The sequence below is a fragment of the Pelodiscus sinensis genome, chromosome 5, assembly GCF_049634645.1.
Source record: "Pelodiscus sinensis isolate JC-2024 chromosome 5, ASM4963464v1, whole genome shotgun sequence".
NCBI classification, from domain to species: Eukaryota; Metazoa; Chordata; order Testudines; family Trionychidae; genus Pelodiscus; species Pelodiscus sinensis.
The window spans coordinates 46,583,228-46,608,116 of NC_134715.1; the positions used below are offsets into that span (position 1 = coordinate 46,583,228).

At 43.6% G+C, this 24,889-nt stretch overlaps 1 long non-coding RNA gene across 1 annotated transcript; it reads left to right on the plus strand.

Annotated features, from left to right (window-relative positions):
• Window positions 1-1,764: 1,764 nt before the first annotated feature.
• Window positions 1,765-19,944, plus strand: LOC142829425 (uncharacterized). Its single transcript, XR_012903826.1, has 3 exons — window positions 1,765-1,825; window positions 12,163-12,267; window positions 19,423-19,944. It is a non-coding gene; the product is annotated as an uncharacterized LOC142829425 (long non-coding RNA).
• Window positions 19,945-24,889: the final 4,945 nt, after the last annotated feature.

The window sequence follows — 24,889 nt, forward strand, 5'->3', positions numbered from 1 at the left end:
AAGGTTACTTCTGTAGTTTGCACTTCAGATACTACATTTTGTATGTGTTTGTAATTTGCTTCACAGCCAATTCCCAGCTCACAGACAAGCAGGGCAGAATAAGATGGGATCATCCACCTTGTATTTCCTTAAGTGTTTGTTTCTTCTTTTTGAGTAATCCTCCATGAAGAACTGAACCAGACAGCCATTATGAGTTGTCATCCTCTGGGTTTTTCAGCATTGATTTATTAATGCCTGGTTGGGCTAGCTAACGAGGGCCTTTGTCTTCCAGGTATACTGTAATACTGAGCTGTGACCAAAGAGTCAGTTATTTGTCCTTCTTTATTTCCCTTTCATGGGCGCACACACCAACTCTCCTGAGGGATGGGATATATTATATTGCATTCAAGAATGCAACAGAAGGAAAAAATTATCAACATCATACAAGCATATTCATTTGATTTGAGTGCAGTATCATTTTGTGTCTCGCATGCCAGTAATTCACCCACACGCTGTGCCATTCACTCTGGAATATGGACATATACATGAGTATGACTTAGATAATTTTAGTTTAATCTAGTAAATCCCTTGTCATTATGGTGGATGCATTGCTGGAACCACCACAAATGGCAAAATCTGCAAATATTAGGAGCAGTGACTCCTGGCCCCAGCAGTGATTGTGGAAGGGACTCTGACTGCTGCTGCCATCTGTCAAGAGCCCCCCCGCCCCCTCCCCAACCATCCACTGGCCTCCCAAGCCCCATTCCCCCAAGGCCAGGGGACAGGAGGGACCCAGGAATCAACAAAATTGCAAATATTGTTTCTGCAAATCATAAGGGTTGTCTGTATATGAAAGCTATGAATGGGAAAAAAAGATTCCCTACAAAATTCCTTAGCTATTCAGACCAGATGCATATCTGAACATTTTTATAAACTGTTTGAAGCTTCGTTGTCACTTCTTTCTTACTCCCCTCCTCTGTATTCTAGATGTATTCATTTTTTCCCTACATTTCTGATCCCTGATCAGTTCTTGGCTAACCTTTTTGCCTTAAACAATGATTCATTAATTCCTTCTCTTTAGCAATAAGGGAAGGGCAGTTGTCACAGAGTTACCTGTTCATGACCTCTGAAGGTCATAACTGAACATCTTAGTTTTGAATCATCTGATACTTTTCCCTTCAGCTGCCTTTCTTTCTCCGTTTATCCCCCACTATGTTTGCAGATTTTTAAAATTCATTTGTTTGATTTCATTAGGTTTGAAAGTCTGCACAGGAATTGCTTCTGCCTTAAACATTTGCACACAGTGTCTTTTCTATGTCGGAAACACTTCAGATTTCACGATATGTCAGTAAACTGAAGAACCACAAAGAGACACAAAATATGAAGACAGTAACTCTTACTTGTAGGCCTAATGGAGCAATACTGTGCAATACAAGAAAACTCATTTTGGTGGTAAATGTGATCTGTCACTGTGAGCTTACAGCAAGCTTTTCACACATTTGTCACATCTATATGTTTATACTTTCCTTTTTGGATCCTCGAGAAAATTGTATTGTTTGCCTGACTCACTCAACCTCTCTGCTCCCATGATTTTGTTCTTAGTTTCAGCTATGGAAAGTCCCAAGAGACAAAGTGAATGCTGGAGTCCTGGGGTAAAATCTGTCCCTTCCCTTGCTCTGTCCCCTATATGCTGCTCTGACAATGTCAATGTAGGAAAGAAGCCGAAGTTTGCATTTTCTTTGTTAAAGATATATGTACTACTAAGTGTGTTTTTGTTTTTTTTCAAGTGAAACAGCCTGATTTGATAAAAGATGGTGGGCAACACTCAACTGTTAGCAAGAAAAAGGTAAATCCAAAAGATGGGGCAGTGGAGTATTGGAGAATGAAATCAGGGATGAACAAAGAGTAATATATGGTGTTGAAAGATCTTATTTGAAAAGGTAAGAGGCAGAAACCAATATCAGGACAATAGATGATGAAGCCACACCTAATCACAGGCATTGAAGAGGAAACTAATATTACTGAGAGTATAGGAAACTTCTTTTCACAAGTCCAATCTCTTTTGTACTGGCCCTAGCTCCCACCTCTCATATTTACCCTTTTTTCTCCAACTGAGTGGTGGACCAATGTTGTTTCACCTGTTCTACTTCCCATTCTGATATTGTAATGGTTAGCCAGCTGATTTCTTCCTGGAATCCTTTATCCCACTCTTCTATTCTAATTGTTTGGAGAACATTCACCATTGCAAACCTTTTCCTGCTCCTCCCACTTAGAGCCATGTTCAAGAAATCAAGCAGCCGACTATGTCTTCTAACCTGAAATAACAGAAAGATCACTGGTGTTTTCATGTCTATGCTCCTATTCTTTAAAACATATGAAGGGAATCTACCAGGCATTCTTTACTCGTCCTTTCATAATTCCCATGTGAGTCTCTCTCCTTCTAGCTCACAAAATTGGCCCTCAGATCCTGTGCGGACATTTGTACACTTTGATCCAGAATGGAAGGTTCATATAGGAGCCCATGCTCCTATAAAAGATCATCAGCCACTTGACTTGAATATCTAAGTGGCATGAATATTGCCCTGGGAATGGTCATTTTTCAAAAACAAATTATTTTCACATGCACAGTGGATAACAACTGGGTTTGCTTTGAATGGAGGAATAGTAGGTAGACAACCAGAGTAGGCTATAATTTTTTAAATAAATGACTAGAAGCCAAAGCACAGAAGAGTTTGAGACTGGAAACTAATCCTGTTGAGCTCACCCAAAGCTTTTATACTTGACAAACTTTAAGTTCTAGGTGCTATACACAGGAAATGCATTTGAATTTTTTTAAAGAGCGTTATAAGATTTATTATACTTGTCTTCCAGTGCAGGAGTACTAACAGTACAATAGTGTCAGACCAAGTTTTGCAGTCCCAACTTTTTGGCACCTGAGAACAATAACCCAATTCAAAATACATGAATGAATCAGCAAGTTATCTTTAGAAATAAATGGATATTTATAATTTAGTCAAGTACAGAAGATTAAAAACATACAGTCCCTCAGACTTAAACATTAAAAAGCTGTTTTTGTAGTATTTTATAAATAGGCATGAGTTTTATGGGTTTGTTAATTGTAATGTCCTGAGTTTTTAAATTTCTGGGCCACTTCATATATTTTTCCCAATCAAATATCCATTATAAAATATGATGCTCCCTCATTTTGCTACAAAGGGTACTCTCATAACAGAAGAAATAAACACTGCAGGATATTCTTCATTATGATATTTTTAGCATCAACTAAACTTATTCCCATTTATATGTAAAAATTGCAAAGTGCATGTGTATATAAACAAAGATTTAAACTCCCATTACAAAATCTTAATTAGTTCCTTTTAATTTCTCTCTTTAATTATCCCTTAAAATATTAGCTTCTGCATCAAAACACTCAATGTATTAAAAACCTTTCAATCACAATTATCTAAATAGAATGAATCTATTCACTTATAAATTCACAAATAGCACTATAGACTTTGTACTGTCATGTCAGTGTTCTTGAATTTAACTTTGACATAGGATATATGGATTAAGATATGTCAGTTTTACTGAAATGTATTGTTTGAAAATATATGTTTATAATGATAAATGCATTGATCCTGACGAGTTACCCATGTGATATAAATTTGTGGGTAGTTCCATTGAAGTCACAGCTATCCACAAGTGTGGAAAAACTAAAGTGCTACCAGACTATTTGTTTAAGTTTTTCCTGTTACAGATTAACTCGGCTATGCCTCTGAAGCTTTTGCCCATATGTGAAGTTACTCAATAGGGTATAGATCAGGACATAAAACAATGAAAGTGTTTGCCTGTATTTTGTAAAGACGATTGTTAAAGGCTCAAAGATTTGGATCCCATTTTGCAGAATTCCATTAACATTAAGTGGTATAACAAACATCCCACAGTTACACATAAGCATTAAAGACTTTTCAGGATTAGTGTCTTGATCCTAAACTGTGAGATTGTTTCCCTAGATTTATAGCTTTAAAATGTTGTTCATATTATGGTAACAAATTATAAAATTAATAAAGAAAAATCATTGTCATGCTGTAAAATAACATATTTTAAACCATACCCAATATTAAATACATTAAGCAATGGTATACACATGGACAATTAATGAAAACCATTATTCAGAGCCACTGGCAAACATGATGAAAGGAATTAAAATAGCTATCTGACATGTAAATTCCAGTAAAAATGACAAATACAATTTAAGGGGTGATACCCTCCATTCCCACATATGATGTTCTATAGCCTCACAAGTGATTAGCTGGTATACAAATATGTTTGTTCTTTTTATGTAAGTTTTCTCCTGTAAAGAAATTGATGCAGGAAGAACACTGGAGCAGGAAAAGAACCTCTACCATTGTGACCTTGACTCAAAAATGTTGATCTTCAATACAAGCAAATTATTTGAGTTGGATTGAGCCACATAGAACCTTTTGAGCCCTGTGTAGGTTGTCTTAAATGGCAAAAATTGTTTACTTGAATAATTGCTTAGAAAAAAAATTCTATGAAGATGTTAAGGAGGTAATATCATTTAATATAGAAAGCACCCGATTAGGACTCTGGAAACCTGGCCTTTATTCCCAGCTCTGCTGAGGTGACTTTTGCCATGACACTTGACTTCCTGTGTCTTATTCCCTAATTGTAAAATGGTGATAATTAGACGAACTTTATTTATAGAAAACTTTGAGGTTGACTGATCAAAAATTCTATAGAAGAGATGTATTATTGTTGTTTGGAATAATATTATTTTATTGCTAGTGTTTTCAGGGGCAGAGGAGGGAGTTGTTCCTTATCTATCTGACTGAAATCTCGATAATAGGACTATTATTTGTACAGAGGTTGGCTGAGACTGGTGTGTAGGGTCAGGACTGTCTTTAGGAGCACGTCTACACAACAGGAGCAATACTAATTACGTACAGAAATAACCTACACAACTTGACCGATGCTAATTATGTAGTTTAAGTCAAAATAGCTTATTAGAAATTTGCTGATATCTACACAGCAGTTATTTTGAAAGAGAATATTCTTCCCCTGACTTCCCTTACTCCTTGTACAGTGAAGGTTGCAGGCATCAGAGTAAGCAGTCCTCCAGTTCAACATTATCTCAAAATAATTGCTTGTGTGAAGACACAAACTATGTTATTTCGGAATAAGATCAGTTATTCCGAAATAACACTGCTGTGTAGACATAGCCTAGGAGGCACGGGGAATCTCCTTGGCTGTGTCTAGACTGGCAAGTTTTTCCGCAAAAGCATTCGGTTTTGCGGGAAAAACTTGCCAGCTGTCTATACTGGCCGCTTGAATTTCTGCAAGAACACGGACTTCCTACTGTTTGAAATCAGTGCTTCTTGCGGAAATTCTATGCCGCTCCCGTTCAGGCAAAAGTCCTTTTGTGCAAAGCTTTTGCGCAAAAGGGCCAGTGTAGATAGCTCAGATTTGTTTTGCTAAAATGGCGATCGGGGCTTTTTTGCGGAAAGGCGTCCGTGCCAATCTAGACGCTTTTTTCCACAAATGCTTTTAACGGAAACGTTTTCCGTTAAAAGCATTTGCGGAAAATCATTCCAGTCTAGACGTAGCCCTTCAGTATAGTGGGAAACTGGTCCACAAATAAGGCTCTTAACTCCTAGTGTAGACCAGGGCTATTTCAAAATAAGCCCCCTTGGTTTGAAATAATAAGCGGAGCGTACACACTACCAAACCAACCTGTTTTTTTTTCAAAATAATTGGTTATTTCAAAATCTGTACTCTTGCTTTCCTTCAGGTGGTAATGCTTTTTTTAAAATAATTATTTCAAAATAGTGGTAGTGTGGATGCTCTGCTGCTGTAATAGTTTTGTAGTAACTACTCTCCAGAGTAATTTGAAGTAATTACTCCTCAGTGCTTCGGGGGGCTAAGTTGAGGTAGCATGTCCACAATAATGGAGCTTTCCTCAGACTAATTTTGAGGCTTTCCCATAGTGGGGACACACTATTTCTATTTCAATTTTATTTGGGGAATTACTATTTTTAATTTATCTATTTCAAAATAATCTCCTACTGTAGACATGACTTAGGGAATATAATAAAAATTCATCAGCATTTTTTCCTTAGATTGAGCTGATTCTTTGCTTCCATTATGTAACTCCATTGTTTGACTGGACTTTCTCCTGATTTGCTGCAGTGCAGAAGAGACAAATTTTTAAATAGGTCAGAATCATTGATGTGAGAGAGTTGGTCATTATTAGGCGTAGAAGCAACCTCAGATGGAAATACAAGAAAATCTTCATGGACTGTCTTTAAAATTTGTATAAATATTGAGAAGGGGACATTGGTTTCTATAGCCATGTACATACATAACAGTTATGGTCCAAGGTAACACATGAGCAGACTTTCTGAATATTTTAATACTTCCTCCTGTAAGAGAAATAACTAAATTACACATTAAAAGATTCTCTGCATCTAAATCCATTGCTATCTCATTTGGTCTTATAGATACAACTTGAATAGTTTATTATGAATCAAGATTAGATTGGCGTCTAGGGTCAGGGTTGTCTCTAGGGCAGGCATGAGAACCCCTCCCAGGGCCTGCTTCCACCCCACCTCTGCTCCATCCCTTCCCCTAACTCTCACCCCTGTTCCACCTCCACCTCATCCTTTCTACCTTCCTGTCTCCTTCACCCTGCTTGTTTCCCGTCTCTAAGTTCCCTGCTCTAAAAGGATATGACCTAGGGAATTACTAGGAGATCTAGCAGAGGGCAGCAGCAGGAGTGGTGGCTGGAGCCTGGGAAGTGGTGTAAGGTACCCAGTACCTGTGGAGCTCCACCACCATTGCCAGCAGGTCACTCTGCTTCATCACAGAGGCAGGAAGAAGAGCTCGCTGGCTCAGTCTGCTCCCATGAACCCTGTATCACTCAGGGGAGAAGAGTGGAGCACAGAGGCTGGGGCCAGGATACTCTGCTTCCTACTGTCAAGGTGAAGCCAAGTGACCTAGCTTGGGAGATAGCAACAGAGTGGTGCAGGCTGATGAATTTGTCACTCTGGTTCCTGGGCTCCTTCCACCGTGATAATGGGGGTAGAGGTTGAACCCCTGCTGCCCTATGCCAGTCCCCCTAGGTAATCCCCTAGGTCATCCTGAGCCCCACATGTTCCCATCAATATGGGGAACCATCCCTCTCCTATGGATGGGGTGGCTCTGTCTAGCTTTAGCTGATGCTGAGATTTAGCCCAGATAAGATTGAGGTAAAGTGGCTATGTTGTAGAAAGCTACTGGTAGTAGAAAAAAACACAGATTATATCAGTTGCTCACAGAGGGTACATCTACACAGCAGGGCTAAAGCCGAAAAAAATCTATGAAACTTCAGCTGCATCAGTTGTGTAACTTAAGTCAAAATAGCTTATTTCATCTTTTGGTGCTGCCTACACAGCAGGAAGTCCGTGGCAGAGAACTCTTCCTCTGACTTCACTTACTCCTCGTAAAATGAGGGTTATAGGAGTCGGAGTAAGAAGTCCTCCAGCTCGACATTATTTCAACATAGTTCATGTCTATGCTACAAGCAGTTGTTTTGACTGTTATTTCGGAATAACATCAGTTATTCCAAAATAACACTGCAGTGTAGACGTACGCACAGAGAAACCTTATGTGGCAGTCATGCTATGTCTGCTCTACAGTAAAAAGATCCATAATGAGTCAGTTGCCTTGGGTTCATGTGTGGTGCTATAAAACTGTAGCATAGATAGTTTTTGGCATAGACCCTCACAGGGTTCCAGAGACCTAGTGTCAGCTTAAATAAAAATGTCTTCGCTTCCCCCCCTCCTCTTCTTTTTAAGCCCTATAGCCTGAGCCTCACGTGCCCGAGTCAGACAAACCAACCGCTGAGACTGCCACAGATTGGGGGAGGTATTTTGATGGCACAGTAGACATAAGTTTAGTATGCAGGCTTGTGATTTGGAGGACTGCATAGATTCCTGGATGCAAAAGTAGAAGCTGTGTCGAACACTTTTGAAAAATGTTCACTTAGGAAAAAGGATGGAACTATTTCAGTCAAGTGTAGACCTCGCTACAGTTATCCATGCCAGGAACAGACTACAGCAATATGCTAGTGTTAAATGTGTGTGACCACTTATTAAGCTATGCAGAGATCACCTTACTCCTGTGCTCTATTGTCTTTGCTCGTTTCCAATTCTTTCATTGAGTTTAAGGTGTATTGATCATTAAAATCCCTAAGTAGTTTGGGCCTTTGTCATTTGAGAGGCTTCAGTTCTCTCTGTGTGATAGTAATGCAGCTGTGATCAGTAAGGGACCTTGAGCTAATAATTCCTCTGCTTTAAAGGAAGTTTATGGGAGGATGGTTTTGTGTTAGGCCTTTGCCTCTGGCTTGCAGTCAGTCCCACAAATGTAGTGTATTGACTTCAGGGTAATCTATTAGGCTAGATCAAGACTAACCTGTTTTCCATCTTTTGGAAGGGAGGTGGACGGAAGGTTGGATGTTAAATAAGGGATTGTGGCTTTATTATGGTGTTTGGTGTGGTTTTTTAAAAAAAATTTATGACTTGGGTGAGGCAGCTTTGCTTTGGGGTTTTTGCTTGTTTATTGGAAGGGTCACAACATCCTTTGGACATTATTCAAACTGACTTGCTCTAGGACAGTGTTTCTCAAAGTGGTCTTTGAAACCACTTTGATAAACCTGATAACTGGCCACTTCAGTGAATCTACTTACTGGCACCATGGTTATGGAGCCTTGCCACTCCTGTTGGCTCTGGTTTGCCATTTGTATCCAAAGGGAGCCGTGAGAAGCAGTGGCCCAGACCACGCTGCTTCTCACAGCTCCGCTTGACTGCAAACGGTGACCTGGAGCCATGGCTCTAGCGCCAGTAAGTAAAGTGGTTTTGTGGACAACTTTGAGAGACACTGCTCTAGGAATCATTTTGGAGAAGGCCTACAACCTGTTTTATGTAACAGATCTGATTACATCACAATGATCCTTTCTGACCTTGGAACTGTTGTGCTTTGTCAGCTTTGTCCTATGGAAAACAGAATACAAGGAGAGAGAGGGGGATTTTCTTTTTAATTTGCAGTTGGTTTGTGGTTTATAATTTTTTTTTTTTTTTTGCGGGGGGTGAAACAATCTAGAATTGCCAATAAAATTGCTAATTTTGAAACTGTATGCAACTTTGAAGCTACGTCTACACTAAGAGTTTTCGCTGCAAAAATATGCTAATGAGTGACTTAGCAAATTGCGGTCTTATTTGCATATTTTCTGCCAATCTGTTTTTTCACTGTTTTTTGTGCAAAAAACCCTAGTGGGGGGAAAAACAGATTGTAACTCTTGCAAATGAGTCACTGAGCAATTTTTTTTTTTTTTTGGCTGAGAGAACTCGTAGTGTAGATGTAGCCTAAGTGCTTACAAGATTAAAAACTGAAGTTCACTCGGTCCATTCCACCCTGCAAACGTTTACTACACTTCCTGCGATTATTACTCCATTGAACTGAGACTGCGTTTGAAGTCTTCTGACTGCTCCCAAAGTTGCAGGAATAACCACACTGCTCATTTTAGGGGGTTCACCATTTGCTGCTCTGCCCTTCATCTGTGCAGCAGAGATCCCTGGGACAGAGCCATGGTTCTACACGCATCCTGACTCTCCTGTCCCCTTTGAGCAGGCTGAGGCTGTGACTATCACAGAATGCAGCTCCAGTTTATGGAAACGTTTGTGTCTGTCCTCTGAAAGGACAGCTCCTTATGTTTACTTCTCTATCTTGCGCAACAACTAAGAACCAGTGGTTATCTGGTAGCAAGCCTGGCCCAAATCTATGTAACTTAAGTTTCCCCATAGAAGTTAGAAATGACATCTACTATTCTTTTTACTTCAGTCTACAGACCGGATAGTCACTTTTTTAGAATATTTGTTGCCCCGATGGGTTCTCTGTATCCAAATCAAAACAGGAATCAGCCTTTCCTAGAGTTTCCAACTTTCTCTTTGCAGAAAACCAGCAACCTTTCCCTGCCCTTTGCCTGAAGCAATGACTCTGCTCTGCCCCTCCTCCAAGGTTCTGCTCCCACTCACCCCATCCTCCTTCCCTCAAAAGCTCACTTTGCCCCATTCTGGCTCATTCATTTCCCCTGGCATGGGACAGAAGCTGTGGTGCAAAGGGGGAGGGCTGCTACTGGGAGTGTAAGGTCTAGGGCAAGGGTGGGGAACCAAAGGCCCAGAGCCCAGATGAAACCTCTGGGTTGCCTGGGAATGGCCCCTGAGGCTAAGGATCTCCCCAGCATTGGGAAACCTGTGCGGGCATTCCAGTCCCCCTCCCTTCCACAACTCCCCACATCTCCCAGCCCCCAACTGACTTTTTTGTGTGGGTCAGCAGCACCTGACCCAAAAAAGGTTCCCCATCCCTGCTCTAGGGTATAGCTGTAGATGAGCCATTTAGGGTGCAGGGGAGAGCTCCCAGAAGCTTTGGAAGGGAATGTGGAGTGCATAATGGGACTCCAGCTATGACAGGGAGGTTGGGATTTGGGCTCTGAGAGGGGCTCAGAACTGGAACAAGATTAGGGTGAACATTCCAGGAGGAAGTTTGGAGTTCAAAGGGGGTTTCCAAGCTGGGGAAGGGGTTGAGGGGTGTATACTTATCTGAGTAGGCTCCCAAAAGCATCCAAATCTCCCTCTGGCTCCTTGCTAGAGGTTTGTCTAGGCTCTGTGTGATGCTTTGTATGTTGCCCCTGACTGCAAGTGCTGCTTCTGCAGCCAACACTAGGCTACTCTCTCTACCCTGCATGAGGATACAGCCCAAGAACCCCTGCCACCCATCCGCATGAGGCTGGCACAGCCAAGTTGCTCTTGTATGCCCTCCCATACAGAGGTGAGATTGCTCTTTGACCAGCCTTCCCTACACATTGCTCCATTCCTGAGAGAGCGCGCATTTTTTGCCAAAAATTCAGAGCATCCGGGACAGGGCTTTTAAAAGGAAAAGTTGAGGCCACAATGGTTATTACATTTTAAATTATTTTTTTTAAATTAATGGAAATTGCCCATCTCCTAGAACTGACCTTGAAAGGTCATCCAGGACCATCCCTGACAAATTATACACCAAATCCCTAAACAGCCTCCACAAGGATTGAACTCACAACCCTGCATTTAGCAGACTAATGCTCAAACAACTGAGTTACAGGGTCATCCTAACTACAAAGGTAATTTTTGTAGCCCAAAAAGGGGAAAAAACTTAGTTCACTATGCTCTGGACAAATGCAGGCAAATTCTCTAAATCAACCAAATCTGAGGATTTTCACAATCATGGATTTCTTTTGTTCCCGGGTCACATTGCTAATTCCTGAGTATTCCCCCTTTTAATCTATTTTAGGGTGGTTTTAAATGACTTAGATTAAGTGTTCACAAACTTGCAAAATTTAACAAATAAAACGAGCATATTACTGTTTGCACTATGAAAAGGCCTCTTGATGATGTACAGGGAACAGATGTTTTTGTAAACAAACCTGTTGAATAAAAGAAGAGTGGCTGAGGCTGCTTTTGTGCTAGGTAGCTTGGGAATAGAGGAATTTCAAATTGTATGTAGTTATTCTGTTTCATACAGTGCAGCAAATGCAATTGGTCAAATACAGCAAGGACCAATTTTAAAGCATTGTAAGGCAACATATTTCATTCTTTTATTTTCACCTTTAAATTACCCACAGAATTTCTTGACTTCTGAGTACTTACAATTAACGTTCTCAACACTTGTACTTAATGTTCTACAGATATTCTGTAGATACAAGGAAAAAGAAAATGTAATTTACAACTTATGCATCACATCTCATCACAAAACATGAATTCTTGAAAGAGTGGCTATGCCATAACTATCAATTTGGATTATTAAATATTGTATCACAAATTATTTTAAACTGACACTCCAAATATTTAAGGTCAGTGAAGCAGGAAATGAACATGTCTCATAGTCAATATGTTTCAGTTCTGATGTTTGACAGAACTAATCTGATGGGACAGCTAATGAGAGAATATTTCAGGTTTACTGGTTCCATGATTTTGAGACAAATCACCTGAATGGCCAGTCATGAAAATATTTTGGTTCTCCCTTGCCCTGATTTTTACCATAAGGCATTTTACCTTTGCTCTGAGATTTATCATTTTATCATCTTTTTACTAGGATGAGATCGAATAAAAGATTCTGACAGGGAGTTTTGGGAAGGAGTCAGGGAGTTTTGAGAGGGAATTCTCCAGGTAAAGGAGGAGCAAATACAGGACGCTTGAGGTAAGTGGCTGCCTGTAGTGTGTGTTTGGGGGTTACTTGCTATGTGCTGAGCTTGTGTTTGTTTGTTTGTTTGTTTTATTTTTGTTTGAAGGAGCATGTGCTGTGGCTGGCAGTTGGAAGCTGTGAGCTTCTAAAGGTTTGAAATCTAGAAGCCTCTGTTAATTGAGCCTTAGTCAGGTGCCGGGGCTATCAGGCAGGTCAGGGCTTTATAAAGAAGTGAGTCAGTGACCAGGGAGCTTTGCGAACAGGGCGTTTTGAGAGGGAGTTTGGAAGGGGCCAAGGCACACTTGCCATTCTTTAAAACTTTTACAGTAAACTATAATCAAAACTTACTGATTTAACTAGAAACCCTATCAATAACCTAGGTAGCTGTGGGAGAGAATGCAGGCAGAAGCCCAGCAGCAGAGTGGGGGCTATCCTGTTTATTGCACTCAGTGTAGCATGTCTGATTACCTGCCCTGTGAGCAGGTTGCATATGTGTGCACTCGGTTCAAGGAGCTTCTGGCCCTCCGAGACTACGTGTGGGCTTTGAAGACCAGAGTGGCTGAACTAGACGAGCTGAGGGAGGCATAGATGAGGCTTTCCGGGACACTGTAGAATTGTCCCACCTCTGGTCAGACAGCCCCTGCACTGTTAAGGAGGATGAAAGGCTCAGGGAAGGAGAGCAGTCAACAGGAGCAGAGGGAAACCTTTCCATAGTTGGGACCCTCCTTCCAGATGTTGGGGTATCCTCTCACCCTGAGGTTACCTCTCCAGGGGAGAGAACTCCAGTCAGCAGGAAAAGGCAGTTGTTAGTAATGGGAGATTCGATCATTAGAAATGTAGATAGCTGGGTTTGTGATGACCGGGAGAACTGTATGGTGACTTACCTGCCTGGTGCGAAGGTTGTGGATCTCTCAAGGCATCTAGACAGACCTGCCCCCCTCCACCAGCCCTTCATTCCCCCTGTGCCCACTCCTCCAGTAGCCCCACTCTGATCATGTGAGCTACCCCTCCTCATCCCCTCTCCTAACACCTCCCTCTACACACCTGCCCTGCCTCTCTCCTCTGGTTCTGGTCCCTCCCCTGCAAGTGTCTGCCCTTCTGCTTCACCCCCAGAATCCTGCACCCTCCTGGTGCCTCCCCTTTCCCTCACTGCCCCTACCCTCTTTGCCCTCTTTTTCCCTGATGTCCATCACCTCACCACCCTCTGCCCCGATTCCCCTCATGCCCCTGTGGCCTCACACGTCTTGTTCCATCCCTGCCTTCCTCATGCCCACCCCTTCTTTCATGCCTCTCCCAGCACCTCTCCTCCCCCCTCTAACCTCCAGTGCCCTTACCCTCTTCTTTCCCAGCATCACCCTGTCCCCCCCTCCCACTGACATCTCCCCTCCTGCCCTTTTCCTCATTGTTTCCCATTGGCCCCCTGGCATTTGTCTCCTCCACCCTGTCCCTTGGTGCCTTCCCCTTTCTTCTCCTGACCTGCTCCCACCTCCCTCAGCACAAGTTCCTTCCTTTTCCACCCCTGCCCCCTTATTTTTCCATCTTACCTTACCTTCGGCTAAGCTGGCTTCTGCCTTCCAGCTTGCTGGGCTGGAGTCAGAGCCAGCCCAAGCTACAGGTCGGCCGGGCCCTAGCCCAGGGCACTTCACTTTAAGGGGTGCTGTGTGGTGCTGCCAGGCTGGGTGGGGATGAGGACAGGCCGGGGCCCTGGACACAAAAGGTGCACCTCACAGTGCTGCCGGGCCAGGGACAAGGATGAGGCCCCGGGTGCAGAAGAGGTGCCGTGCGGTGCTGCCAGGCCAGGTGGGAGCATCCCTAGGCACAGAAGGGGTACCGTGTGGTGCTGTCCGGTCAGGCGGGGCCAGAGGCGCAAAAATGGCTTGGTCTGGCATCTGTGGTCAGGCCCCAGCAGCTTCCACCACACACGTGCTCTCTCTGCCCCAAAGTGCCACATGGATGGCCGCAGGGAAAATGAGGGGCTGTGGCTCCCTGTCTCAAATCCCCCTCCTGCTCCAGCAGCTGCTAGCTGGCCTGAGAGACCCCGTGCTCATGCCATTGTTGAGCAAATTAGTTGAAACAATAGTAAAGAATAAAATTGTCAGACATATAGAAGAACATAATTTGTTGGGCAAAAGTCAACATGATTTCAGTAAAGGGAAATCATGCCTTACTAATCTATTAAAGTTCTTTGAAGGGGGCAACAAACATGTGGACAAGTCTTTAAGACCCCGGCATAAAGACTGTAACAAAGACTCTAGTTATCTTACCCATTACAAAGATAGCTTCCCCAATTATCACGTCTAATATCATTATCTCACAGACATTTACCTTCTCCCCCGCCCGCATCCCCCTTCTGTTCTGAAATGTGATTTGTCCTTTTCATATGTGTTCATTTTTTTAAATTGTATCCTTTGGTATATATGGTTGTGACTATTTTCTTCCACTATTTGATCTGAGGAAGTAGGTCTGGCCCACGAAAGCTCATCATCTAATAAACCATCTTGTTAGTCTTTAAAGTGCTACATAGTCCTTTATTTTGTTTCAGCTACCCTAGACTAACACGGCTACATTTCTATCAATATTATTCAGAAGTTTAGAGTAGTGTACTCCCCAGTGCTGATTCAGAAGAACTGAAGTGCCTTCCAAAGACAGTTCAGATATATTTTACAATGACATGTACAATCGTGACTTTGACAAAAAGGAAGGTGACCAGGACTGTTAGATTATTCTGGCAATGAGGCATTGTGACCTGCTCCTCACATGCCACTGTAATTTCTTGCTGACTCAGGACAAAAAGTAGGTGCAGTAACCCAGCAACAGTGCTGAAAATAATCATTGTGGCAGGAAGAATGAACAGAAAACTTTTGTCTCCTGTCTTCCATAGTTGTTTGTTCTCTGTATGGCTCTCTTAAATCCAGTCCATATATAATCTTGCATTTTTAATTCTTTCATCACTGTATTACTATGCAAAGAGAAACTCCCTTTTCTCTTCTAAATGAAAGGTTGGCAGCAAAACAGCTCAGGACTTAGATTCTTGAATTAAACAGTGTTGCATGCAGATGTTAAATGTAAAGCAGGAATGAATCTATTGGAAACTGGGTCTTTGGGATTTCACATGTGCTGCACTTACTAAAAAGAAAAACACTCCCAAGTGCTCCAAAACCAAATGGACAAGGTGTAGGTGCTCCATTAAATACCAGCATGTGCATCTTCTTTTAAGGCATGGGGCAGAGAATATAAGATACTACATGTTAAGTTTGATGGAATGTTAGTGAAAAGTACAATATTACTGTTCAACCTACATTCCTTAGGAAAGAGTCTCTTGAACATTTTCAATAGAACTGAATGTAGTGGCTGCAAGTAATATGGTCTCTTTTATTTTGAAAGAATCTGTTTGACTCAAATTCCCCACCCTTAAAACGGGGTGCAGATTTTGATCTGCTGATTTACCAAGCCAATAGAAAATTGAATATAAAAAGCTTCATTTTTCTTGATGAGTGAGTCAGAAGAAAAGAAAAAGTACGTTATTCAGCTATCCAGAAGAATTTGCAGGGATGTTTACATTTTCATAAGATCTTAAGAGACGATAATCCTAGAACTCTTCTGCAAAGTCATATGGAGTCATTATGAGGCTTTTGTCCAAAATATTGTTCTGTGATGATAAAGGACAAAGGAGTGACCAATTCAGGACAAATTCACATGGGCTCTGAAAGATATCTTTCAGAGAAAGATAGCATGGTTCTAGATATAACAAAATATAGGGAAGAGAGATAATACAGAAAAGGGAACTCCTCTGGGCTATGCAAATACTGTGGGTTAGGAATGAATCATGATATTGATAACTGCAGGTCAGTAAAGAAACAATATACAGAAAAATCATCATTTTATATTAGTGTCAGACACATCATCAGGTGAGTGCCATCATGTATGCTATTAATATGAACCCTTCAGAGTTTCAACTTGTCCTATCAGACTAGATATTCCTACAATAAAATAAAGAATAAATAAATTATCCTAATATTCTTAGCAACTGGGGTGTTCACAGTTTCTCAATGTGATGGATATAAAACAAGTTCCGCTTATAACAGATAACGGATATGCTAAAATAGTACAGGTACTTCTCATTATCCTCTAAATAGGTTCTATCTGTGTAATTTGCATCTAACATCTCTGCCACTCAGGTTGTATACTTTCTGAACACTGCTTACATCCTTATCAAGTGCACTTGCCATGTTATACACCCACAGAGAGTTCTTGCTCCATTTTAGTTATGTATATCCATCCTCCTACATAATGTCAGTGACTTGTATTGATAGGCATAATGCAAATTGAGCAGAATGGTTAAAATGTATCTGTTCCATAAACAAAGGTAAAATTAGATTGAGAGCATCCTTAAAGGTGTAGAAGTATTATGGGAAAGACTACAGTATAGCAAGGGTCATAAAAGAAATTCTGGCAGTCTTACGTTTTCCCCAGGAGGAATTTAATGCATTGCAGTAGAAGCTCTGCCAGTTTTTAAAGGAGTGCAGCACGTCACCTTGTGCACCACCAGCTTTAGAGGTAGCGTATGGATGGCTTTATACTTGATTTCCAATTGGGAAGATGAGACTGGAAAGATATTGGTATGGAGAAGTGGCTTTGTTCCCTAGCCACTTTCTGAATAATTTAAGAGGAATCCTATATATAGTAGCCCAATGTCTGTGACTCTGTAATGCTGAAATGTTGGCTGTTGCCACTGGGTGGCACTGTTGCCTGAGTCGCGTCCTTCGCCTCCCACCATGGCACTTAGTTGACTTCTGCACTGCTCAGCAGGGCCACCGTGGGGGAGCAAGCGGCCGTTTGGACACCGTGGTCCCCATGCAACACAGGGATGCCGCATGGGGAGCACGGGGCCCAAACGGCTGCTTGTGCCGCTTGCTTCCCTGTGGCGGCCCAGATGAGTGGTGCAGAAGTCAGCTGAGCACCACGGTGGGAGGCAAAGAGGGGTGGAATGGTGATGTACATGGCCGGGGGGGGCAGCCATGTACGTCACCACCCTGCCCCCCTTCCCGTCCCCCTTTGCCTCCTGTCATGGCACTCGGCTGACTTCTGCGCCACTCAGTTGGGCTGCCACGTGGGAGCAAGTGGCGCAAGCCATCGTTTGGGCTCAGAGTGAGCACTCCGGAGAGAAGACCGATGTGGAGGAGAGATCTGAAAATCCCGTCTTATGATGGGCTAATTGGCTAGTGAACCAATAGTAACTTAATGCAACTAAAAGATGATGCTGAATTGAAGAGTTGGAAGCAGGAACATTTACTGGGATCTAATTAAAGTAAACACAGGCAGAATACAACAAAATACAATCCCTCTCTGAAACAAATGAAAGCCACTATCTGGGGGAAGATACTTAGAAACAGATATTCAGTATGATGGAGGTTGCTTGTTAGTGATATAAAGACCAAGGTAATAGTGGAAAAACAAATTTGGTATGACTTTGATGTGGAATGTGGCAGCAAACAGCATGAGCACATATGTAGACTTCATATCATTGTTTTGAGGGTATGTCTACACTACAGCGTTTTCTGGAATAACAGTGATTATTCTGGTAAAACAATACTTGCATCCCCATTGCCATTGCATTGTTTTGACAAAAAATCAAGAGAACAGAGGGGGTTTTCTGATAGTGGTAAACTTCTTTCTGTGAGGAAGAACACCTTTTTTTGAAAAAACTTTTTCGGAAAAAGGCATGTGTGGATGGGGAAAAGGGTTTTCTTTCAAAAGAAGAGGCCTCCAGGTAATAACACAGGTGCCCTGGTGGCCACTCCATCCAAACTAATCAAACTCCATAGTTCCTGTCTCCTGCAACTTTAAGAACTGGCAGGCACCCAGGATAAGGCTTGTGTCATGAAGCTGGGGCTGTGAGCTGCATGCACTGCTGCACAGCCATGGCCCAACCTCAATCCCTCCGAGAGCCCACTGGCCCTCATAGGGAGCATGCACAGGGCTCACATGAGCCTGCCAGGGGCACCAAATGCTGTGTTCCATTGTGGTCTGGGGTGGAGATCCTGGTCCTCCTAGATACCTGAGATGAGGAGACCCTGCAGGATCTCCACTCCAAATGCCAAAAAGCTGACATTTATGGCCAGATGGCCAAGTCCCTGGCCACAAGGGGAAACCAGCCCTGGAGCAAAGTGAAGGAGCTGCATCAGGGCTACACCAGGGCCAGGGACCACAGCTCTTGTTCCAGGGCAGGATCTCATTCCTGCCCCAATTACATCAAGCTCCACCACATCCTGGGGGATGGTGCAGCCCCTTCCCCACCCCTGGTGGTGAACTCGGGGCTAGAGATGCCCATCATCACCCACCTGGGGTCCCCTAGTGAGGAGGAGAAAGAGGATGAGCTGCAGGAGGAGGAGGAGATGGCCAGCACAGAACAGGCCTCACCCTGGATCTGGTACCCCAGGGCCTGGATATCTCCCAGCCACCCACTGAGGGTGGAGAGGGATCATCAGGTGAGTGATCTCAGTTTTTCACACACACAGGTTGGTGGAGGCTGGCCCAGAGAGTTAGGCTGGACATTGCTCAGCCTGGACATCATACTGTACTCCATGCACATGGAGTTTGCAGTGCCAGTTTGTGCCACGTGGCCTCAAGAGACAGCCCCAGAGCGCCCCCAGGCTCCTGCTCACAGGCTCTGGTGAGGCCACACACGTCTGACTCCTGGGGGGATGCCCTCCCATCACTAGTCACCGCTGGAAGCAGGCTGGGGACAAGGGTCACATGGCTGCACACAGACTGAGAAGTGCCACACACAGCACAACTGCACATGAGGGGCACCACCTACTCCCACAGACTGTGCTGCCAGGCACCGGTGTGTGCACAGCTGTGCATGTTCCCTTGTTCCCAGCTTGCTTCCATGGAAGGCCAGGCTGCTTGATGTCCCTCTCCCACCTATGGGACCCCATTGTGGATGGACACTTCCCTTGCCTGCTTGCCCATGGGATGGGGGAGGAGGAACGGGACGCAGGGTTCCCTGGGCACCTCAGGGCCAACTGTGCAGGGAAGACCTGGCTTTGCTTCCGGGATATCACCGTCCTCTGGCCTGAGGACTGATGCTCGCAGCTCTCAGAGGGCACGGTCCCAGGGACAGTGTCTGCACGGGTGACTGACTACTTCTTTCTTTCTTCTCCACAGCTGGACCAGCTATCTCTGAGGGATGATCACCACCAACCAAGGCAGCCGCCCAACCCCAGGGGAGCCACAAGTGCTGGAGGCTCCAGGAGGATCTGATGAGACAGCATAGGCTGTCCTCTGGGACATGCAACAGACCCTGGCCCAGAAGGTCCAGGATGACACCCAGTGGCAGAACTAAATGTGGGTGCAGCTTGTGCAGAAGGGCTAAAACAAGTGTGTCACCATCCGTGAATTGATGGCACACCCAGCAACTGTCCCTGCTCCTGCCCCCCCGCTCCTACTCCTTGCCATGCATATACCCCCTCCCTCTGCCCCATGCCACTCTTGACTCTGCTCCAGCCCCCCCACCTACCTCCTGTTATCCCAGGCCCCACCCACCTAAGGTCGCCAGGTCCCCTAATCCAAGGCGGCACTTCTAACTGTATCACGTGCCACTCCCAGCCCCGAGCCCTCTTCCTCCTTGCCTTTATCCAGGCTCTTAGCCTGCCTTCTCCCTGTCCCTTTCCAGGTTCTCAGCCCCCTTCTCCCCAGTTACTTCTATTATGAAAAGAAATACACAGTTCTTTGTTTTCAATACAAAACTGGTGTCTTGATTGACTTTACAATAAAGGGGGGGAGTAGGGGTTGTGGGGGAAAGGCATGGGGAGGGCAAAGCACAGGCCTCTAGTAGGGAGGCCCTGGGGAGAGTTATTGGGGTCCTTGAGACAAACTGTCTTTCAGGGCCTCCCAGATCCACACCCCTATCTGATGGGCCTGGAGGATTGTAGCTGCTTATGGCTACTTGCAGGCACTCCCCCCCCCCCCCCCCCCCCCGGGATAGCCTCTGCCACCCACCATGGTAGGAAGGCCTTCCCCTCGAACGCAACATGCAGCAATAACCTCGGGAATGTTGTGCTCCCCAACATCAAGGTAGGTCAGGAGGCACCTGAACCGTGCCTTCAGGCACCCAAAGATGCATTTAACCTGGATACACGTCCTGCTTAGGTGGGCATTGAATTGGTCCCTGCTGGGATCTAGGTGGCCAGTGTAGGACTTCATCAGCCACAGTATGAGGGGGTAGGCTTCACTCCTCATGATACACAGTGGCATCTGCATGTCCCCAACTCAAAAGTCACACTGGAGGAAGAATGTGCCGGACTCCAGCTTATGGTAGAGGCTGGAATTCCTGAAAAAGAGGGCACCGTGTGCCCTACCCAACCACTGGACTGAAAATGTCCATGAACTGCCCATGATGGTCAACCAGGGCTTGCAGCACCATCGAGAAATAGCCCTTGCAGTTTATGTATTGGGTGGCTCGAGGAGGTGGTGCGTGGATGGGAATATGGATACTATCAATGGCCTTTCCACAGTTGGAGAGCCCAAGGTAACAAATCTGGCGACGATGGGGTCCAGATCTCCCAGGCGGATGACCCTGCACAACAGGACGGATTTAATGTCCCTCACCACCTGTGGAAGGAGACAAAAGATACACACAAAACAAGAATCGGGGGGGCTGTCTGAGCCCTTGGGAGGTTTCCGAGGCTACCCTCCCTCTCCCCTCAAACATCCCAGGAGCCACCCCATATGAGGCTGTCTCCTCCACAGGGATGTGTAAGGGTGGGATGGCAGAACCTCCTGGGGATGGGGCTTCCCCCCTCAACTCCCAGCCCATCCCCCATACATCCAACCCCCACTTTCTCTAGGGTCCCCCTTTCCAGAACTTCCACCCCTCCTCCAGGGACTGCAGCCCAAGAGTGCCTTATCTCCTTAAGGGGGGGCCTGATGGTGGAATTTTCAATGCTAAACTGGTTGCCCACAGACCGGTAGCTGTCTGGGGTGGCAAGCCTCCAGGGAGATGGCGGGTTGCATCTGGGTGACACGTTGACGGAGGGCAGGGGGGAGCCAGGCACACAGCTCCCTAAAGATGGCCTTCCTCATGAGGAAGTTGTGGAGCCACTGCTGGTTGTTCCACCACTCCATGACCAGCTGGTCCTACCAGTTAGAACTGGTGTCCAGTCTCCAGAAGCCTGTCTCTACAATGGGGTGTGGTTGCAAAGTCATTGTTCCTGCAGCCAGGCAGAGGGTCTCACTGATGAGCTCAGTGTTGAGATCCTGCAGGCCCATGAAGGCAGTCTGCACAAAGTGCTGCAGAAACTTCAGCATGTTAGTGTGGGGCTATCACGTGGACAGAGGCAGCTCTGGCTCCATGTCAAGGAGTGTGCTGTGGTGTCCAAAGCTAGGTAACCCAGAGCATGCACTGCAAAAGCTTTGCAGTCTCTTGGAAAGGTAGGAAAGCAAGCAGCAGAAGCAGAGAAATGGCTGTCCAGGAGGGTCATTTTGAGCGTGTCTCTCAGCTAGCCTGTGTCGTCAGCACCCAGAAGAAATTGCTGACAATTCCCTTCCTGAACTGGTTCTGGATGGCCTTAAATGTGAGATAGCATCCAATCAGTGTGGGCACTATCTTTCAAAAAAGCACATTGCTTTTTCATTGCACTTTGCAGTGTAGAGGCTCTCTTTTGAAATAATCTTTTCCAGAAGATCTCTTCCCGAAAAGCTTATTACAAAAGAAGCTTGCAGTCTAGACATAGTGAGACTCATCATTGTGGAAGTTAACCAGAGGAGATAGGTAGGTGCAATAGTTTCAGACAGTACTTTATATTTTGCTAAACTAATGATTTTTTAAATACATTTTCACTGATTGTCACTGATTAGTAGTTCCTGAAGTAAAAGACTAAACAGTCTAAAGCATTCTCTGTGTGAAACCAAACAGGGGGAAAATATGCTGATAAAAATCAGCTATAATTACATAACATGATGAAAAGTAGAGACTCAAAATTTCATCAGTATATTGGAGGAGGGAGAATTCGTAAGTGTGGGAAATATTCACCTATGGAACTATGTCTTTAGGATCTCTTCTGTTGTCAGAGATAATAGTTGCTTGTTTCATGCACCCACATCTGAGCTCTATGATTATATATATGTTTTGACAGCAGGGGCATGATGATGGTTTTGTTTTTAACTGTTTGCATAGCTTTTAGCTCTGAGGGGGCATTGAAGTGGTGACAGCCAAACACTAAACTGGGAGTCTGGTAAGAAGAGAAGCATCGGAAAGCTCCCTACCATAACTCACTTCCCAGGGAGCACAAAATATGCAGGTAGCTCCTACTATTCCTTCATTAAAGTAATTTGGATGAACCTCAAAGTAGGACTTAAGCACCGCATAGGCCTTGGGTGGACATTCTGTACTAGGGGTTTCACCTTTTACTTTCTTCTGAAATTCTGATAGGAGACGGGAGAAGATTTTTCCTCTGCTGTTATGCAGTTAATTCTTTTAAAAAAATCATGTTAACCTATTAGAAGTGTTTGGCCCAAACTTATTAAAGATTTATTTTAAGTCAATATTTAAATAATTGCTTCTTATAAAAAAGGTTTTAGAAGTCACCTGTCTATCACTGTGATTGGGTGTTAACCCTTTTTGCCTAGGTGAAGAGGTTCTGGAGGGGGTTTGGTAACTTGATAAACCACCCCTGAAGGAGAGTTAGGTTAGACAGGCAAGCACGGCTTGTGGATGGACCTCAGCTGGTCAGGAGCAGGTAGAGCTGGCATAATGCTAGAAAGTGTGGATCTAAGGGAACTGCCATGTGGATACTAGGCTTCGCGGGGTAAAAGAGGAAACCTGAGGAGAAAAGTAGAAGCCCTGGAATCCTGGCTCTGAGGGAAGGGTTCACCTAAAGGGGATCAACAAGGAGTTAGTTGAGATGGAGAAGGAAGCAATCTAGAATAATAGCAGCAAGATTTAGGAGCTAGCAGATATTAGCTGCTGATTAAAGGATCCCTGGGTTGAAACCCGGAGTTGTGGGTGACCTGGATTTCCATGTCAGCCACTCATAAAATGACGTTGCCTTGGATTGGAAGCTTGTATGGAATGTAACCCTGTCAGCCAGTGGGTTGAGACTTTGATATCCCAAAGAGGAAAAATATATAGCAACCATGTCATTAAGCCAAGCCATGAAGGATCATTCCAACTCACAAAGAGAAAGCATTACACCTCCTGCAGCAGAAGGGCTGCTATGCAAACAAGAGACAGACATAGACATGCGATCTGGCAGAGCTAAGCCCCAGATGCAGTCAAAGGAGATACCCCAACAGTGAGTAGAGACCCTGTTAAACTCTCAAACACACATACATTTCCAAACTACTTTCAGATCAAATATGGTTTCGTGGATTTTGCATGTGAAATACTTTACTGTAATTTAAAATCTATTTATGGGTTTTTTGGGATAGCAAAGGTCTGCACAGCAGCTAATATATTCATATTCCTTCATGTGTGCAGTAGTACATTACCCTGTACAGTCATTAAAGTATTAGGCTAATGCTTATAAACGCTGTTTAAAAGTATTAAGAGATTGTAGTGTTAATAAGAAATAATTCATCTTGGGAACACCAGGCTCGAAAGTAAGTATGCTCTGCTGGCATGCCCATTCAATTATTTTTAAACCAAAATAGCATATTGATGCTTCATGACAATATGAATATATTTTCTAATTTGCAGGACTAAGATGTGTAAATGATTGTACTGTTCAGAATGCAAAATGTGCAAGTCTTGGGAAGAAGGACTTTCTTTTGCCAGTAAAGTGTGTTTTCCTTAAACATATAAACAAATCATTAACTCATTATTCAGTTTTTATTCAGTCCACCCAGTCAGTCAGTTGATTTTAGTGTAAGTTTTGATTAAACAGCTTCTGCATTTGAATCTAACTGAAAATTCACTTTCTCTTACTTTCCAATTTTTTTAGTAGGCTATGTTTTATGTATTGAATTGTGGTACTATATTGACATTAGGACTCAAATTTACCGAAACCCCATGGTAATAGAATCCACCTGTTTTTTTCTACTATCTAGAAAAAATTTCTGTCTGCTATAAAAGTCTTTTTTGTGTGTCAATTTGTGAAGTTGTGGCAATTTTAGCTTCTAGCTCATATTCTGTGCCAGTCCCTTCTTAGTTCTTTAACTAGTGCAGAAAGTATCAGGGAATTGAGTCATCTGCACTATAAACTCATTTTTGCCCTCAGACACACGTGTAATTCCCAGTGACTTAAATGGGAGTTACATTAGAGTGAATGAGAATAAAATTGCACCATAGTTTTCAAATTTCTTTTCCTAGCTGTTTGGATACTGATTTTTTTTTTTTTTCAGTAAAGGGAGCAAGAAGCATAGCAGTACACCCGCACAATACAAATCATGCATTTAGTTTTGGCTTCCTTTTTGTCTAATTGATATCGCCTATTGGCTTACATTGAAATGGTGGATATTTTTTAATTTTTATGGCCTTGACATGAAAGGAACTATACTACCTCACAGATCTACAGATCTGGTCTACTATTTTTAATTTGTCTGTATTAGCCACATTTTAAGGTGCATGTCCCCAAAATAGATCAGCACCCATCTAGACAAAAAAATATACCACTTTTTCTGTGCTAGATTTTTC